We start from the raw sequence: 17,584 nt of genomic DNA, 5'->3' as shown, positions 1-17,584 counted from the left end.
CCAAGGGAGCGTCGTGAAGTTGTTGGAGGACAGTCGAACGCAGGTGCGATGGAATTACGAGTAGAAGGTCAAGGCCGTGTGGATTGAGATCGCGGCGGTATAATGTTCCCTGCTTAAGGAGAAACATCCGGAGAGAGGCGTCGTCAGGCGTTGACTCCAGACGGTCGATGAGGGCTCGTAATGAGGGATCGTGGCGTTGCTCGTTGCCGATTTCAAGCAACCGGGACACAGAGAAAACGCAAGCGATGGCGTCCGCATCAGCCGGTTTGTCGACGGGGTAGCGGGACAAACAATCGGCATCCTGGTGCAAGCGTCCCGTCTTATATACCACGGAGAAGGTATATTCTTGCAGGCGTAATGCCCAGCGAGCGAGTCGTCCCGTGGGGTCCTTAAGCGAGGATAGCCAGCAGAGCGCGTGGTGATCAGTGATGACACAGAAGGGGCGAAGTGGCAAGGTGACCGTACAAGTATGGATGAAACTTCGCAACAGCCCACACAAGAGCGAGGCACTCGCGCTCTGATTGAATAATTGCGCTCGGCGGGTGATAGAAGTCGGCTGGCCTAGGCCATAACACGATCATGTCCACGCTGGCATTGTGCTAACACTGCTCCTATGCCGTGACCACTGGCATCAGTTCGAACTTCCGTTGAGGCAGACGGGTCAGAGTGGGCCAGAATTGGAGGCGTGGTAAGGAGAGTAGTGAGCTGCGAAAAAGATGCGGCATGGTCAGGACCCCAAGAAAATGGGGCGTCTTTCTTCAAAAGGTCGGCAAGGGGACATGCGATGGTCGCAAAATCTTTCACAAAGCGTCGGAAATAAGAGCACAGCCCTACGAAACTGCGAACGTCCTTGGTAGACTTCGGAACAGGAAAGTTTGTAACGGCGCGAATTTTGTCCGGATCAGGTCTCACGCCTCGGGCGTCCACGAGGTGTCCAAGGACGGTGATTTGGCGGCGAGCGAAGTGACATTTTGACGAGTTCAGCTGGAGACCGGCGCGGCGGAACACGTCAAGAATCGCTGAAAGATGGTCTAGATGCGTGCCAAATGTGGGCGAATAAACGATGACATCGTCCAGATAGCACAAACAGGTGGAGTACTTGAACCCCTGAAGCAAAGAGTCCATAATTCGTTCGAAGGTGGCGGGCGCGTTACAGAGACTGAAAGGCACCACCTTGAACTGATAAAGGCCGTCAGGGGTAACAAATGCAGTCTTCTCTCGGTCCATGTCATCGACGGATATCTGCCAGTAGCCGGACCGTAAGTCGATAGAAGAAAAATAGGTGGCACCGTACAGGCAGTCTAGAGCGTCATTAATACGTGGCAAAGGGCACACGTCCTTTTTTGTGATTTTGTTGAGGTGGCGATAATCTACACAAAAACGCCACGTTCTGTCCTTCTTTCTGACAAGTACGACGGGAGAAGCCCAGGGACTACAGGAAGGCTCGATAATGTCCTTTACAAGCATCTTTTTGACTTCCTGTTGGATAACAGCTCGTTCGGACGCAGAAACACGATATGGACGTCGGTGAAAAGGGTTGTCATCGCCAGTGTTTATGCGATGGGTAACGACCGACGTTTGACCTAAGGGTCGATTGTCAAAGTAAAAAATGTCGCGATAGCCTTCAAGAACGCGGCAAAGGTCTTCAGCTTGAGCAGGTGTAAGGTCAGAGGAAACCATCTTCTCAATGTCGACGTCAGTACCGTGCGATGACGCCACGGTATGGGCTGAGCTGTGACGATCTTCCACTGTGAATGGCTCGATCTCATCATCCTGCAAAGCGCTAATTATAGCCAATGAAATCCCCTGAGGCAGAACTTGCGCGGTTAGCGCGAAATTGACAAGGGGAAGGTAGGTGCGGTTGCCAGTAATTGTCAGCACAGTGTGCGGCACGGTAACACCACGTGTAAGTGTAACTGCCGGAATTGGTGCGACCACATAATTACCGTCAGGTACAGCTGGTGAGGACAAGTCGAAGTATGTCACAGAGTGGGGCGGTAGGCGAATAAAATCCATGCAGCTCAAACGGCTTGGAGGCGGGTCCACGGGGTCGGCAAGAAGAAACAAGTCAAGGCGAAGTGAGCGGGCCGAACAGTCAATTAGGGCCGAATGATTGGCAAGGAAATCCAGAGCGAGAATGAGTTCGTGAGGGCAATGCTCAATGACGGTGAAGAGAACGACGGTGTGTTTCTCAGCAATGGTGAGTCGGGCAGAGCACATGCCAACAATAGCGACAGTGCCTCCGTCGGCGAATTGTATAACACGGTTCGGGGCGGGCGTCAGAACTTTCTTGAGCCGACGGCGAAGAGCAGCACTCATAATGGACACATGCGCCCCGGTGTCAATCAACGCGCACACAGAACATTGTCGACGAGAACGTCCGAAAGATTCTTGTTTGTGGATAACGTGAAGCGAGGATTTCGTACCAATGGCGTCATTGCAGCTTCACCTGCAGAAGCTGCACTATCAAGTTTTCCGGTCGGGGGTGCGGCGAGCAGGTCGGGGAAGTAGCACGGGCTAGGCGGAGACGGTTGTGTAGATGAAGTGCAGCCAGCAGAAGCCGAAGTTGCACTGTCGCCGTTGCGACCGCTGCGAAGCTCCATGACTGGTACGGGGAACGTACCTCCACCAAATTAATGTTACGTGTAGCTGTAGCCCAATGCTATATACATTTATTCAGAGGAAGCTAACGGAAGGCCACAATGGCGACGCTATATCAAGCGGGTCCACGTCGTCTCCCTCCTCTTCAGTGCAGCCACACTGTGGTGGCTGTTTCGTAGCAATATATACATGCTAGCTATACATTTTGTGCTAACAGTAACGAAGCTACAGAACCAAGTTCTGCAGGCTACTGAATCATTTGACAATCTCATTAAAAATACAGCATTTCAATAAAACAGTTGCAGGAAGATCGCGAATTCAACTCTCAAATGCACTCAGAAGTTTTCAGTAAAGCGCATCAATGCAAACAAATAAAACTCAATAATTTCATCATACAAGCTCAGTCATTAGGAGCTATGACGCACCATGGTTAGTGAAAGTGTTCATGAAGTAAACTATTTACAAATGCACTTTAACGATGATGATGAATTTGTTGTTTCATGACGCAAGGGCCAATTATGAGCAAAGAGCGCAAGGGCAGTGTGGATGAGTTTGCAATGGATAGATGAATTTACGAGGGTAGGTGTGACGTGGCTGTAAAGGAGCCTAAAAGCGATCTCTGTAAAGTGCATAAAAGCTATATATAATAATATTGTGGCAATGGCTAATGAGGAGTACTAAGGACATGAAAGATACATTGTGAAAGAATGATGATATACCAAAATACATCAAGCCAAACGTTTGCAAGAAGCACTACTACCTTAAGAGAGCCCTTGAAACGGAAGGGCTTGGAGACATGTGCTCTACAAAACTATTATCACAGCGTCATCCTCTGGAGACAGGATGCGCTACAAATTCGTAGGGCCCCAACATGTAAGACAAGATTGTTTAAGAAACTGAGGACTGCTTTGGTGTCAAAAAAGCGTTTCTGTACCAAGAAACATTACAGGACGAAGGGGGATATGCTGTTGGTATGCTTCAGGAAAGTGTTTCTTTCTCTTTGTTTCTGCTTCCCGACACTCCTGGAGGACGTGGAGGACGGTGAGCCTTTCACCACATCTACCGCAGGTTGGCGGTTCATTTCCAGACAGCAGAAAACTGTATGTAACATATGTGCGTCCGATTCTGAGACGACAGAATAGGACATCTGTTCGTCGTGTTTTCGTTGCGGAGCGCCAATAATCTAACTGGCTTAATCAAGTGAAGCTTAGCACAGAAGGTAAAACTTCTGCTCTATAACTCTTTATTTTTTTGCCACCTAAATTACGGCTGCCTGGTTTCGGGCGCAACATCTGCCACTAATATTAATCGTATTTTTCGTCTGCAAAAGAGAGCCATTCGTGTTGTGTGCAAAGTGCCATTTGACTTTCCAACTAATTCATTATTTAAAGACTTAAAGATACTTAAAGCTCCTTATCTCTTGAATTTTCGCTTAGCGTTAACATATGGTAAGGAATGCCAGAAAAACATTAACCACGTCAGGTCTACAGCCAACTTGACACGAAATAGAAGCTATTACGCTACAAGATTTCCGGAAAATTGGTTTGTGCCATACCCACGTACCAACTATGCGAAACAAAAGCTTTCATACACTTTACCGCATTTATTATATAAGTTAATGAACGATGGTATTGATGTCTTTTCTTGCAGTGAAAACAAGTTAATAAACTATTTCGGTGCCTATTAGCCTTTAATCTCTGTATAAGTAGGCTTCTTTTTATTGAGTTATGTATTTCGTCTATTGCTATCTGCTGTATGTACACTTGTATGAGAACGTTTATTGTTTTTTTGTTCTTTCTCTCTTACCCTCCCTTTTTTTGCCATGTGTTTGTTTTCTGCTGCTGCTATCACGAGAAGGATTAGGGACTAGTCAAGTTGCTCTTTTGTGACTTTTTTCCTTATATCCTCCATAAACTTGCATATTTATGGAAATAAATTCATTCATTCATTCACTCATCCCATAAGTGCTTCCAGTGGCTTCTGAGTTTCTTTCGGAGAAAAGGCTTTAGATCTAAGGCAGGGATAGCAGTGGTAGGATGGATAGCTTGCGATGCAATTGACGTGCATGTCTCATCAGCAAGTCATATGCTGGGTACTAGGACATAGGGGCATTGAGGTTAATATGCTGGCTGAGTCAGCCAGCATATTAACCTCAGTGCCCCTATGTCCAAGTACCCAGCATATGACTTGCTGATGAGACATGCACGATGTGCAAATAATGGTAAGTACAGGGTTTCGATGTTTGCGCAGGGACACTGGGGCTTTTACGACGCTTAGAGAGTCCGTGTATATAATGGCTTTTTGCAGCTTTGCTTTCTTGATTTAACAGCGGATAGTAGTGCATAAGCTTTCGCGGGGAAGATGCTTGTTTCTGAATGCAGCACGTTGGATTCGGAGAAGGTGGCCCGATTACAGCAGAAAACACGCCTGCATACATCTTAGCATCATTGTAAAACTTTATGCACGAGTCAGGCACGTACCCAGTCGGGGGCCCGGGGGGGCCCGGCCCCCCCCCCCCCCCCGAAATCAAGTGGCATACCCCCTCCCCCCCCCTCTTCACCCAATCCACCACTCCTCACACATTCCTAAAGCGCCGCCAGATCAATGTTGAGACTTCGCAGCTGTTCATCGGTCAGCATTATGCTGCCTTTTTCACTCCTTTTACATGGCGGTAGTTATAGCCATCTCTTGTAATGTGAAGGACAGTTTTCTCGTAGATTCCGCACCCGCGCGATTAACTCGAGATGCGTTCAGTTGACACCATCTATTCAACTGTCACGCGCATAGCTGTTGCTTTTGTTAGTTCAACCTTCTTTGTTTAGGCTGATCCTGGGACCAGGAGAGGGATGCGGCTGTTACTCAGCTGGTCTGTACTCTCATGGAACGAGTTGCGGCCGGAGAAAACGCCAATTGCGTTTAACTTATCCCTTTGCTTCATTGTTTCCTTGAGTTACGGCTCGCCGTGACGCTAGCTGATGCCCGGAATCATATACACGTGATATCGGTTAGATAAGGTGGGAAATAAAATAATGTGAAAGAGCGTCCATCATGGAACCCTGCAATAACCCTTCAACCCATAAGCAAGAAGACGGTCGCCCGTTACCTCGTCTGTTTTTCCCTAACTGTATAGCACTTTTCGTGCAAAATTGGCAACTGGAAACAAAAATCGCAAGGAGTTGAGAAATTAAGCGATCTACTAAGGGAGAGAGCCAAGGCAACAACCAAACTGCAAGCAAAAGCGAATAATAAAAAAGTTAACCGTTGTTTATGAGAATATTTATGGATCAACATCTCTTTATTTAAAAAGGAAGTAGAGAAAACGCCGCCGGAAGTGGAGAACAATTACTTGTTTTGAATGACGCTTCTACAGTTATCGGTCGAACCGCCTCACGTATAGCCACTTCTCTGCTGTGCTTATGTGGGTGTTTTTCTAACCTTTCGCGGTGAGCGCAGTACGTCTAGAATCGCAGAGTCCTGCGCTCTACGCGGTTGTATGGGACTGGCGGCTGCACAGCGTTACGCAATTCGCGGAACTGTCAAAACTGATCAACAAGGCGAAAATAACTGATCTTCAATACTATAACATGAGAAAGACTGAAGAAGCCGCAAAAAATGAGCGCAGCCTGAAATCAGTAAAAAAGAAACCTGGCATAGGACAAACCATGATGTATGCACTAAAAGATAAGAAGGATAATATCATCAGCAATCTCGAAGATATAGTAAAAGCAGCGGAAAAATTCTAACCTGACCTGTATACAGTACCCAGAGGAGTCACGATAGTTCACTTAGAAACAGTAATGAACAGGATACAGAAACTCTCCTATAACTAGCGATGAGGCCAGAAGGGCCCTGCAATACATGAAACGATGAAGAGCGGGAGGATAAGGTGGAATAACAGTCGATTTAATCAAAGATGGAGGAGACACAATGCTTGGAAAACTGGCGGCTCTTTATACGAAGTGTCTATCGACTGCAAGGGTCCCAGAAAACTGGAAGAATGCAGACATTATACTAATCCACAAAAAAAGGAGACGTTAAAGAATTGAACAATTATAGGACCATTAGCTTGCTCCCAGTATTATATAAAATATTTACCAAAATAATCTCCAATAGAATAAGGTTAACACTGGATTTTGTCAACCAAGGAAACAGGCTGGCTTCAGGAAGAGATACCTTACAATGGATCACATCCCTGCATCCCTCCCTGCAGTGGGAATAAAACAGGGTGATGATGATGATGATGGTGTGGATGATGATGATGATGGAGGTGGTGCCCCCCCCCCCCCCCGAAAAAAAATCCTGGGTACGTGCCTGGCACGAGTACTTCGATTGAAGTTCCAAGAAATGAATTCGAATATGTGCCTCTGGGGAGTGTTTCGTCACCTCTATGAATGATGTATCACATTATATGGGCTTCCACTGCCATGGCAGCAATGACTTAGCCGGGACCATCAGGTTTTGCTGAAAAATTGAAACTTGCATTTCCTTAGCAAGCTCTCTTTGCAGCGAACAGCTGCAAGCAGCGAACTTTGTTTCCAGTGAAATTTTCTTGCCCTTTATTAATCTGTATCTTCGGATTAGTATATTCCATTGTATCTTCGCATTTCTGATGTACGAGGGCGAGTCAAATGAGAGTAAGTCTACCCACCCCTCACAATAATGGTTCGTTTCATTATCTGCGAGGAATGCGCGTAGCACAGTGGCATCTCTCATTTACAAAAATGACACGCAGGTGGGAGGATAAATGTTCTTTAATGCTTTCATACACTGGGTTGAACATGGTTGAGTGACGTAATGGACGCTCCAGAAGTTGAGCAGCGTGGCGCCGTGAGGTTTTTAACAGCTGAAGGTGTTTCCTAAAAAGAAATTAGTCGCCGTATGGCTGCCATGTACCTTGAACATTGCATTTCATTGGCCACTGTGAAGAGTTGGAGCAAATGGTTCAAAGAAGGACGTGAAAGTTGCAAAGACGATCCAAGACCGGGACAAAGCTACCATGCAATCGACCCCAAGAAAATTGCAAAGGTTGATTAGGTGATGAGACAATGCTCAATTGGTCACGATCCGAAAGAGACAGACTTAATGCCCAAATCAGAAAGGTCACCAAGCAAGCCCTCGGCATTCCGACGAGCACCAGCAACGAGAAGCTGGAGCGCCTGGGCATGCACAACACCCTGGAAGAAATTGTCGAAGCCCAGCAGCGCGCCCATCTTACTAGGCTTTCGACGACGCCTCCGGGGCGCACGATCTTAGGGAAGCTAGGCTTTGCTCAAGGAAACATAGAAAAAGACTTTGCGGACCTCCCACGGGACATCCGTGCCAAGATCACGGTCCGACCTGTACCCAGAAACGTACACCCCGAAAACAACAAGGGCAGACGACAAGCAAGAGGACAATTCCTCTTTAACCAAGCCTTGGCGAACAGCGAACGCTCAGCTTTTGTGGACGCGGCTGCATACGCGGGAAACAAAGCTTTCGCAGTGGCGGTTGTGGACGGCCGCGGATTCACAAGACATGTAGCCACGATAATTGCAAGGAAGCCTGAACAGGCCAAACAGGTTGCGATCGCTGTTGCGCTCACCGACGACAATCTTTGCCATATCTACAGCGACTCCAAAGCTGCTATCAGAGCTTTCCAAAAGGGCACGGTCTGCGCGCAGGCCCTCAGAATTGTTACAAAGAAAGAGATTAAGAAACACGCCATATACTTGTTCCCGGAACACTTAGGACCAAAGATCGGCGAGATCCCCAACCTTAACGAGGCGGCACACGAGGCTGCGCACGCGCTTACAGACCGCGCGGCTTCACCCGACCACTCGGAGAACAAGGACGCCCCCACTACATACAATGAAGTCACTAAACACTACTATCCACAACGTAGAGAGCATAGCATGCCACACCGCACGCTCACTCGAGCTCAAGCGGTTACACTCAGAATGCCACAAACAGACACATACTCACGCAAAACAGACTACACCATTACATGCCTGAGCTCTACGACAAGTCTTATTGCACCAATTGCAATACACTCCTTAACGTCTATCATTTACTCTGGCTCGCAACCACACATAAACTGCGAACAGGACAAGCGCAAGCTTGAAGAAGCAATCCGGAGCGAAGAACTCGCTCCCCAACTCTGGGCCGTCCAGCAGGTCCACGACGCCGCCAGGAAACTCAACCTCCCGGTTCCGTCGTGGGAGACGCCCACTCCATGAGAGCCCAAAGCTCTCGTGGCCTGCAGGACCTCGAATAAAGTTGATTTCCTTCCTTCCTTCCAAAGCCAGTGGTGGAAGAAGAGGAGGACGTGACCAATAGATGAGAGGGTGCCACCTCTGAAGTGTACGTCATTATATGACGAGCTAATCGAGGAATTGCAGAATGTTTCAGCTTGCTAAATAAAATTAAAATCTAATTTAAATATTATACGCCAAGTTCTGAAGTATAAACGCGTGGTACAGGGCGTTTACGCAACGCAGAAGTAATTTATTAATCTCATTCTCAGCCGACCGGCGGTATCGCAAGCGTAAATGAGCTGGCAGAGCGCAGCGCTATGTCGTCTGCTACCAGGAGCTCGCACGATACACGCAACAGGAACGCACTGCCAGCACTTCTTAAGTAGCGAGCGCGACAACACCGTGAACTGGTTCTTAGGGACACGTTTACTAGCCGACTATATCAATTTTCCTTCTTTTTTCGCCTTCGTCATCGGCTCGGACATGACTCGCTCGCCGCCGCGCTCCCGCTATCCCTGCGATCTGCCCCACGGCGCGTCGCGGGATAGAAGCAATGGAACTTGAAATCGAACATTACGATATACGGGCCCTGCATTGCCTGCGCGAAATAAAATCAAAGAGCATGGTGCTGAAGGTGCGCGCTGTGCCGTGAAATTGAGGAGCAAAGTGCGGCGCTCCCGAACTGGAGGAAAAATGGTAGCCAAATAAGAAGTCTCCATAATATCTTCTCCATCCTGACTGTATAGTTTTATCAGCAGAACGAAGGAAGTGCTGAACCAGCCTAGGTTGAACCCTTCTGATTGCTGAAAGGCGATCTGCGAGCTATTCACGCTGGCGATAGCACTGGGAATTCGATCTGGCCATGCAAATATCCCTTTGGCATCGGCTTGAAGCGGAGGTCACGGAAAAGCTGACCCAGACCTTCCACCGGCCAACACAGCAATTGCGAGAGCAACTTTGTGGACAGTGTCGGCAGCAGAGATCTAGGCCATTCCGATTAATGCTTCGCGTCCGACCGACCCCTGGGAGCTGCAGGCCGGTGGCGATGAACCGCAGCGCGCATTGCAGTGCGTGGAATGACCAATGGTGCGCTTGCACCCCAGTCTCCTCCATTTGATAGTGCAGCCTACAAAAGGTCTACTTAGAAAGCCGTCAAGGGCGGTGCAACTCATTATTCGTCACTTCTTCGAACGCGTATCGCCCTTCCTAACCGAAAGAGCAGCGCCAAGCAGACGAAAAAGGCAAGTAATAGCCTCCGAAGCAACCAACGCACGCGCGCGCGACGCCCGCGTGTCTCTGGGGTCGCGCGGCCAAGGTCGCAAGCCAACAGTCAAGCCACAGCAACGGAACCCAAAGCGGACTACCCCTTCGCCGGTTCCTACGAGCGGTCCGCTTTGAAGATGATTGACAGGTGAGTGACGTATTCATAAATTCCGATACCGCCCCGCTGCCTCTGACGACCTGTGACGTAACAGAAATTTCGGGCAATCAGGTGAGGCCAAACGAACGGTTCCCGCAACCGAACCGTTATAAGATTCGGCCCCAGGTAGAGCAGGTGCATGGTTCGCCCGGAAGGCGATAAAAAATGGCTGGCACACTCTCGCGCTAAGCTGCTCCTTCTGCTTTCCGTGGCGAAAGGTCGCGCGCATTTTGACAGGGCGTAGCGAGCGAGCAGCTGAGCGCGCCGGCGCAGCTGCTGCGGCGTCGCCCCACATGCGCCGAGCAGCTGACGTTTAGTCCGCGCAGGGCGAACGCGTGTACCGGCTGAGGGAATCCGGTAACGATGATGTTCGCGCCGCGGCGGTGCAGTGCAGCAGCTGCGAACCTGCGCGCAGCTATCCCGGCGGCGGCAGCCCCCGTGTAAGTACACGCATATTGCTTGCAGCCATCCTTATGACGATCACCCAGCGCAAGGTGTGCCCTTCCTTAGTCAAGAATCGCAGTTTCTCTATAGCTGCCGATAACGAATGATACGCGGTAGCACTAGCGCCTAGGATGAAACAGCGAAACGTCCACAGCACGAGGGAAGTGGGCGATGAGTGTTCTACGTGGCTTTACTGCGAAGCAGTGGCTGGGCTCAAGCCGCTCATATATGCTCGTCATGCTTTGGTGCAGAATTTTGACATAGCAGTTACGATGGCCTGGCAGCCTCTGAACCGATAGTCGAGGACTCCAGTGACTGCTTTTCGCGGTGGGAACAAAAGCGCAAAAGCGCCCGGCGCATTTTGACGCAGTTGTCTCGGCCGTCGCGAGTCCTCGCCAGATCTGCTTCTGGTAGAGCATTTTTATCGGCATCGTGTTACACGGAATATCCCAGTGTCCTGGAGCGTCTGTTGAACAGGCAGCGTCCGGTGAATCTGTACTGGTGGTTGACACAGCAATCGAGAGCTTGGAACACCTGCAGCCTCGTGAATAGATGCGCTGTTCTCATGTGCACGGACACGTTGCATGCATTCCGGCATAATCGCGCCTTCACAAAGTTCCTCATTACACGTCGACCCTGCGTCAAAAGTATATGGGCAGCTGCGACTTTGACCGATGCTTTCACCAGCTTGATTCGCCGAGGAACTTTTCTGCGAACGACAGCAATAAAGGGCAACTTCCTGCACGTACCACAGCAGTGTCCGTGAGACGGAAGAAAACGTGAGCTCGCCTCGGTGTCTCGGAAGACCCATCAGACTCTAGTATCCACCGTTCAGTATAGTTGTTTTATTTCCTTAACCCTCTAATGCTCAATGTATGTTTCGCTGAGTTTGATGCCTCAAATGGCTGATTGAGGCGCTGGAAATTTAATGCAACGCACCTAGCTGTGTTATCGATATGCTGGAGTAAAGATTCAGCGATGTCTAGTTTAGCAAAAAAATCACTAATTAATTAATTATATTACAACGGGAAGAAGGCTTTTTCCACAAATGTACTCTCCATAGCCAGAAATTAATGTCAGCAATTTGTGCCAATTTTCGTTGACATGGAACTGTATTTAAGTATGCAGGGTTCAGGGGCCTCTGTGTAATTAAGGGGCGAGGTTAAATGTTGCTCTTTTATTGAAACGCAAGTTCTGTTTGCTCTTGCGAAACCATCGATGGAAAACTGGTCCAGTGCGAATAGTGAAACAAACATATAATGCTTTCGAGCGTTTCTACTTGCACTAACAGCTTCGCTGTATAACTGATGAAAAATAGAGAGGCTGGCAACACGATGACATTAAGAAATGATAAATTGCTTTCGGATTTCACAGATTACACACTGTTGTCGCCGGAATAGGAGGAATGAACGAACCGAATTCAGCGGTTTTGAAGTTGTTCGACGTAATTTCTTCAACGTTCTTTATGCGAGTTCCAGATGCGTGAAGGATATTCTAGTTTCGGTCTGAGAGGTAACTTGACGTTTTTTGGAGCTGTGCGTAGATGACGTTTCTAGAATCCCATTGTTTTGTTTGCTCAGGCAACAGTGTTAGTAATGTACGAGTTCCAACTAAGGTAGCCTGATAGGATGACATCGAGGTACCTAAATGACTCTACGGAATCCAGTTCCATTTTATGAATTGTGTAAGAAAAAAAGAGGACGTTAACACTGCGACTAAATGACGCAAGTTTGTCTTCATTATATATAGTTAAGAGCCGTCAACCACTCGTCGCACATGTATGAATCAGCTCAGTCTGAAGAGCTCTTTGGTCAGATGTGTTACTAATAGTTCGAATAATTATGCCATGATCAGCAAATATACTGATCGATGAATAAACGATCAGTCGTTAATATATGTGAGATAAAGAAGAGAGCAGAGCGCCGATTCCTGTGGGGCACCTGATGGTTATAACACAGATTGCTAATTAGCACAGACTGGTAGTTACGGCCGAAACTTACATGTAGCTTGTGAACGAAGACAGTCATCTGGGTCTCGCAAGAGAGTGCTTTGCGAAACTCATGTTGTGACGGAAGAAATAAATATAATAAAAAAAATTTGAGGACGCTTGAGCACTTATGAGTTGTGAATGCGAAAGCATTAATGTCCAATTGAACGGCGCTGAGCGGTTCTTCCAGTTTTGCGCTACGAGTAATGTATCCCAGGGCACTGCACGGGCTCGAGCCGGGTGAGCACTTGCTAACTCGAGTCCGGGCCACGTTCGGGCCCAGAAGCACCGGGCTCACGTCGGTCCGTGGCCTCAGTGAAGCCCACATTAGGGCTGGGCATGCTAATAGCATCGAATTCCAGACAAGGATTAATTTTCCCTCAACTGCGAAGCTTTCTTTCAGAGAAACCCATGTGGTTCTCTTTTCTCGCTTCGTTTTAGATTCGAGTGGACGGAAATTTTTCATTTCATGAACCTTTTTCCACTTCACGAGATTTTGCAGAACTGATTTGCCATATTCAGTCTCTCAGTGCTTCGAGTTATCTCTTAATTCTCTCTCTCTCAGTGCTAGCCTCCTGGTTAGCTTAGATGGCCGAGCGAGCAGTCCGGAAACGCCTTCGTCTCGGCTTCATATACCGGAGCAGAAAAATTTTTTCCTCAACTGCAAAGCTTGCTTTCATACCAACCCGTATGGGTTTCCTTTCTAGCTCCGTGCTACAATCGGGAGGATAACAATTACCTCTGCCAAGGACCTTCCTCCGTCTTGCGGGATTCCGCCTAGAACTGATTTGCCAATAAAAAAACTCTGACCAACGTTGTTCCCAAATTATTCAGACCTCGGATTCCTAGAGGTGACCGTGCTCAGGCGAGAGACAGACGACCTGAAATTCGAATGGAGTTAGCGCTTTGAATTTGCAGCGGCCCCTCAATAACTAAGTTGAAACGCATTACGATGGTTCGGAGTGACAGCGAAGGACGAATTTCAAGAGTGACAACACATCGCAGAGTCGGATCAAAATGACCAAGAGTTAGAAAGATATTTGCATTGCAATGGCGTTGAAGAGATTTGAATAGTGGGAGACTCTCTAAAAAATAAAATAAAAAATACGCTAGAATGTTTTCAGTTGTACAAAGCATAATTCGTATTGCAGCCACAAGACGAGTAATTGACAGTAGTTTTAGTACAGCTTGTTACAATTTCCCAGAGCAGAAGACGTGGCTAAAGGCAGAGTCGTTTACAATGTTTTGTTGCCGTACAAAAATATGTAGAGAGAGAGATGAATAGAAAAGGCAGGGGGTTAACCAGATATCAGTCTCCGGTTTTCTACCCTACACTGGGGACGGGAGATAGGGGTTAGAAAGAGGACAGAGAGGAAAGCGTTAAAACAACAACAAAAGAACACGCACACACAGAGGAACACACACACAAAAGGCGTTCCGTTAGGTTCGTTCGATTCAGATATAGGTGCACGGAACCACAAACGAAAGGGTCAGGGGGTGCCAGTTATGGTGTGCCGGGCTGCATCCATTCGCTGCAAGGTTCAAGAGTGCACTGCACCGTGGCGGTACCTTGCCTTGCAACCCGTTCAATCGAGCACTCGAGTGCAGGGTGCAACGCTGCACCTCGGGGAATCGGAGGCCTACTTGCAGTGCACCGTGAGTAGGTGCAGAAGGTGCAGAGAAACTTGGCTGAATCGAATAGACCTAGTTAAAGACGTTCACAAAGGGTGGTAGATTGCAAAAAGCGCAATAGTGCTTGCACGGCCTTCTTCTGTGACGGTAGGTCCTTTCGATGGTGTGAATTTTTTTTCCGATAGCGGTTGGTCGTCCATCATCATCATCATTTATTCGTCCTTAAAGACCCCTGGAAGGGGCATTACATAAGGGGGGGAAACATTGAACACAACAAAACGCAGGTCACTAGCAAACATTGTCACAATCAGTGATCAGCAGGGTATATACAGAGAAAAAGAGTACAAGAACCCTTTAAGCATATACAAATATAAAAATAGCAACAGAGGCAAACAGAAGAAGACAATAATTTCCACATCATGTTTTCAAATAGGATGTCAGCAATTGCCGGAACTTAAATGGATCGCGTTCTATAACAATATGATCTGGTAATGAATTCCATTCTTCAATTGCAAGAGGCAGGAATGACTTGTTAAATGCGTTAGTGGAGCCGTGCAGACGTAGAATGCTCATGGAGTTGAAAAGACGGCGTGATGTTCGGAGAGGTGGTAGCAGAAGAGAGTCCCGAAGCGAAGGAAAACAGAAGTATAGTTTATGAAATAGTGCCAAACGGGCGATTTGTCGTCTGTGTGTCAGAGGCTCGATGTCAAGCGATAATTTTATATTGGTAACGCTGGAGTGAGTGTCGTAATCGGATGAAATATATCGGGCTGCACGGTTTTGAATGGCTTCTAGGCTATCGATTAGGTAAGCCTGATGTGGATTCCAAATTGGGGAGCCAAATTCTAGTTTGGTTCGGACGAAAGTTTTGTAAGCTAGACTGCGAATAGAGGGAGGGGAGAAGCTGAGGTGCCGTCTGATAAACCCAAGTGATTTCGATGCATCAGCTGCAATCTTCGTGATGTGCTCGGACCAGGTGAGTTTGCTGGTGATGTGAATTCCAAGATAACGGTAAGATTCAATTTGAGAAAGGGTGGTTGAGTACAACGAATATGCGTAGCTGAGGTTAGTGCGCTTGCGTGTTACCTGCATGTATTTACACTTTGATACATTCAGCTTCATTAGCCATGTCGAACACCAGTCTTCAATTCTGTACAAGTCATTTTGAAGCAATAACTGATCGTTGGATGTGGTTATGCGGCGGTACAAGACGCAGTCATCTGCGAAAAGACGAATCCTCGACGAAATGCTGGAAGGAAGATCATTTATGAAGATTAAAAACAAAAGTGGGCCGAGCACCGAGCCCTGCGGGACACCAGAAAGAACTTCAGTTGTGGGCGAATGAACATTATCGATGACAGTGAATTGACAACGACCGGATAGAAAACAACGGATCCATGTTAATATCAGCGGATCAAGACACAAGCATGAAAGTTTGGCTAAAAGGCGCTCATGGGGTACACGATCGAAAGCTTTCGAGAAGTCGAGATATATAACGTCCGTCTGAAATGAGGAATCTAAATTTAGATGAAGATCGGTTGTGAAATGGAAAAGTTGGGTTTCGCAAGAGTAACCGGGTCTGAAGCCGTGCTGGTTTGGAAAAAAGAAGCTGTTGGAATCAAGGTGAGATGCAACTTGTGAATATATTATATGTTCCAGTAGTTTGCAAGCAATGCATGTTAGTGAAATCGGTCGGTAGTTAGAAGGATCAGAGCGGTTACCTGCTTTAAAAACCGGTACTACTTTGCTCAGCTTCCAGTCGTCTGGAAGTGAGCCGGTAGCAATCGATTGAACGAATATTATTTGCAGAAACTGGCTTGATATGTCCTTGGTGCATTTCAGTATCTTAGACGATATATTATCCGGTCCAGGGGCGCTGGAAACTTTGAGCCTTTCAATAAGTTTTATGATACCATGTGTAGTGATGATAACGGGCGGCATCTGTGAAAACGGAAACTTAGATAGGGGAAGGATACTTAAGGTTGGTTCATTAGTAAAAACTGAGGAAAAGTAAGAATTCATTACATCACTGCGTTTGTCTGGTGGAACTTCAGAACCGTTATTGCTAACCAATGAGATGTTATGCGATGACGTAATGGCGGGAGTTAAAATTTTCCAGAATTTTTTTGGATTGGAGCGAATAATGTCCTGTAGATCCAGATGATAAAATTTTCTTTTTGAGCATCGCAAAAGTTTTGTGTAATCGCGAAGACAACAGAAATACTTTTCCCAACGCAAAGCGCTGGCCGAATGTTTCGCTGCTCGGAAGAGTCGTTTCTTTTTATTTGACAGTTTTCTGAGGGCATTAGAAAACCAGGGTCTGCTGGCATCGCCTCGAATGCAAACAAGAGGTACATATCGGTCAACGAGTGATAACAATTTTTGTTTAAAAAGCAGCCAATTTTCATTTACTGTTCTGGAAGTGGAGGACATGCGGAAGTAATGAAAAAACTTGTCCAGCTCGATGATAATATTCTGAATGTCAGCCTTCTTATAGTCTCGTATATATTTGACTGATGGTTGACGAGTAGGGATGGGTACGGACAGTTTGAATAATAAGGAGCAATGATCGCTGAAACCGGGAATGCATGATAATGACTGAATGGATTCAGGGTTCGAAGCAAGAACAAGGTCAAGAGTATTGTTTTGGCGGGTTGGCGTGTCAACTATTTGTGTAAGATTAAAGGTAAGAACTAAATTAATAAACTCTTTCGATTGGCCACTGTGCGCCGATAAGTCGAGCCAGTTAATGTCAGGGAAGTTGAAATCGCCACAAAGTAAGCACCTCGCGCGGGGATAGCGGGCCTGAAGGTCCAGTAGAATTGAATACAAATGGTTAACAAATGAAATGTCGGCGTCCGGGGCACGATAGCATGCAATTAAAATGATTGTACTGGAAGGCAGTGTTAATTTCAGAGCAACAATTTCATGATTACTGATTGGTAAGACACAGAAAGAGGGCACACTCGACCTCACGAAAACAAGCACACCGCCACCCCTCCGCCCCACTCTGTCGCACCTGTACACCGTGAAAGATCGCACACCGTGTAGCAACTCATCATTCGAGATATCAGAAGTCAGCCAGGACTCAGTAAATATTGCTATATCTGTACTGCTATCATTTAGGAAGGCTTCAACAGCGTCTTTCTTCGGCAAATAGCTGCGAATATTGGCTAGAAGAACCGCCAAATTATGACAAGTCGGTGCGAAGTATCTCCCGCAGGGTGGCTGCGGTCGGGGGCGTGGCGGCGACAAGTAAGCGGGTGA

At 47.3% G+C, this 17,584-nt stretch overlaps 1 protein-coding gene and 1 long non-coding RNA gene across 5 annotated transcripts in view; one reads left to right on the top strand and one right to left on the bottom strand.

Moving 5' to 3' along the window:
- The window catches only part of LOC139054481 (SH2 domain-containing adapter protein D), a 75,109-nt gene that overhangs the window by 56,277 nt on the left and 1,248 nt on the right, over window positions 1-17,584 (bottom strand). The window lies entirely within an intron of this gene.
- LOC139054483 (uncharacterized) overlaps window positions 10,267-17,584 on the top strand; it is a 37,709-nt gene continuing 30,391 nt past the window's right edge. The window contains exon 1 of the long non-coding RNA XR_011511279.1: window positions 10,267-10,694. This is a non-coding gene — a long non-coding RNA (uncharacterized lncRNA). The remainder of the gene's footprint in view (window positions 10,695-17,584) is intronic.

Source organism: Dermacentor albipictus, chromosome 1 (assembly GCF_038994185.2).
Source record: "Dermacentor albipictus isolate Rhodes 1998 colony chromosome 1, USDA_Dalb.pri_finalv2, whole genome shotgun sequence".
NCBI classification, from domain to species: Eukaryota; Metazoa; Arthropoda; class Arachnida; order Ixodida; family Ixodidae; genus Dermacentor; species Dermacentor albipictus.
Note: the sequence above shows the minus strand (reverse complement) of the source record. Positions and strands in the feature narration are given on the sequence as shown.